Raw genomic sequence first — 2,307 nt, forward strand, 5'->3', positions numbered from 1 at the left:
TGGTTAAAACTCCCCTCCCGATTTCAAGAGATTTTGTGACCGATTCTCATCATCTGCCCTTGTGGCTCTTAAAAAAAAAACTCGCTCATTCACGTACATGCACAGCTTTATGAATAATTAATTAGAATAAAATATTGTTTGGAGTGAAAAGTTCGAGCATAATATATAATTTATAATCTCTAAGAGCATATGTCAATTAAACCCGCTTAAGTATGTGCTTACGTCATAATGAAAATTAGTAAAGTATATATATAGGGAAACAAAAGAAAAGTAACTAGTGTAGTCAGTGACGGACCCAAGAATTTCCGACTGGTGAGTCACAATCGATAATCAAATATGTAAAAAAATTTTTTTACCAAACAACCAAATAATAGTACTAAAAAATACATCCAAATATTCAAACAATACAAAATACAACCAATAGGCAGCATCCTTTTCCACACTATACTCAAGCCAAGTCCAAGTACCAAACCACTTAGCACAAAAGCGACGGTTTTTGCCAAAAATAGAAGTTTGAGGAAATACAAAGTCTTTGGGCTGACAAGGCTTTCTTTGAATGTAAATTCTTCTCACTAAATCTCTATCATCTTTATGAAATTCACTCATCTTTCTCCTCTTTCCTGGATCTTGTGGAAGATTAGCAAATTCATGTTCACTTAATCTTTCATCAAAGATTGGGGCATTAGGAGAACATTGGCCTTGTTCATTTTGAGGGGAATTTTAAGTTGAATAATGAGATGGAGATGAATGTTGTTCACTTTCTTGAGGTTGAGATATAGTTTGTTCATTTTGTGTTGGATGTGGAAGAGAAGTTGGAGTAGGATTCTTTTTAGCAAAAAAGCTAGTAATGTTTTGCATTTCATTTGGAATGCGTTTTCTCTTCATTCTGAAATTACAAGACTAAAATTAACAAACTAATAACTAACAAGCTAATAAACACCCTAACTACTGTTCTCCGTGTAATAACAGTTTAAACAATTTACAGCAACAATCACAAGAAAAAACTTAAGAATGATTTAAGGTTTATGTAACCACAATTCAGACACAATGTTTTACAATTCCTGAATCCGCCTAGTCTATACGGAACTTCCAGCCGAATATGCGACTAGCACCACTAACCAGTCCGCACTGTAATCTAATTATAAATTTATAATCCTCCTTACACTAATAGTTGTCTTATACAATGTCCGGCATCACATAAACTAATAAGTTCAATTTAACAGTCAAAACACAAATAATGCAAATTCAATGAACATTCATCGTATATACTAATTTTAAGCAACAAGTAAAGCAAATTTGATCAGAAATTCACAAAAAAAAAAGAATAAATTGATGATTACCTTGCCAGACGGCAGACGCTGATTGAGGCGAGTAGGCGGAGCAGCAGGGCCAGCAGCAGGGCCAGCACTGGAGGCGACGAGGCGTGAGCCGATGAGCGAAGAGGAAGCGTTAACTACAAATCAACCAAAGTTTAAACCAAAGTTTAATAAAATTAACTAATTAGACTGAATTAAATTGAAGATAAGAAATTAAAAATAAAAATTAGAAATCAACTTACTAGTGAATTAGCAATTGCGTCGAAGCGATTGCGAAGAGGCGAAGAGCAGTGACCACGGAGACGGAGCAGGAAAGCATCAAGCAGGCAAGCAGCAGAGGCAGAGCAGGCGACTGGAGGGTGGCTGGGTGGAGGTAGTCTGGTGAAGATGAAGCGAAGAGGAAGTCAAGAGGCGAAGAGGGAAGAGCAGCTGAGGAGGCAGTGGGCTAGGGCTTGAGGAAGTGTCGGGACCTGAAGTTAGATTTTTTTTTTTTTTTTTTATTTTAAAAAAAAAAACTTAAAATTTTTTTTGGGCCCTGGTGAGTCATTTGACCCACCAGGCACAAGGCCCAGTCCGCCACTGAGTATAGTGTAGGCGTTGAAATTGATCCCACCATGTCCATATACCAAACAAATGGGTTCTACAAATGATTCAAACTCATCTTTAGGGTTACATATTTTCGACTCTTTGTCGGCTGATACACAAGAATAGATCGACAAAGCTCTATTATTCTAAGGATTCATTCCGTTCTTGATGGGTTACGTTCGATTATTCGAACGAAAACTAGTCGAGCTTCGTTGTGACAATGTATCTACTTCGTGTCTAATCTAACTTAATTAACTCCTGTTCAGCATGATCATGATATAAATTAAACATACGGAGTATATTAAATTATTAATCATTTTATTATGAAGCGTGTTACTCACCGTGAACTTTCTGTTTAGAGGAAATTTTTTACCTACTCGATTAACTAAAAGAAAACTTGGGTTAT

The 2,307-nt window shown here is 36.2% G+C and overlaps 1 long non-coding RNA gene across 1 annotated transcript; it reads right to left on the bottom strand.

Annotated features, from left to right (window-relative positions):
• Positions 1-1,005: 1,005 nt before the first annotated feature.
• On the bottom strand, positions 1,006-1,805 carry LOC110711766. The gene is made up of 2 exons (XR_002509422.1): positions 1,559-1,805; positions 1,006-1,453 (listed from the first exon to the last, which is right to left on the bottom strand). It is a non-coding gene; the product is annotated as an uncharacterized LOC110711766 (long non-coding RNA).
• Between the last annotated feature and the right edge of the window lie 502 nt (positions 1,806-2,307).

Source organism: Chenopodium quinoa, unplaced genomic scaffold (genome assembly GCF_001683475.1).
Source record: "Chenopodium quinoa cultivar QQ74 unplaced genomic scaffold, ASM168347v1, whole genome shotgun sequence".
In the NCBI taxonomy this organism is placed as follows: Eukaryota; Viridiplantae; Streptophyta; class Magnoliopsida; order Caryophyllales; family Amaranthaceae; genus Chenopodium; species Chenopodium quinoa.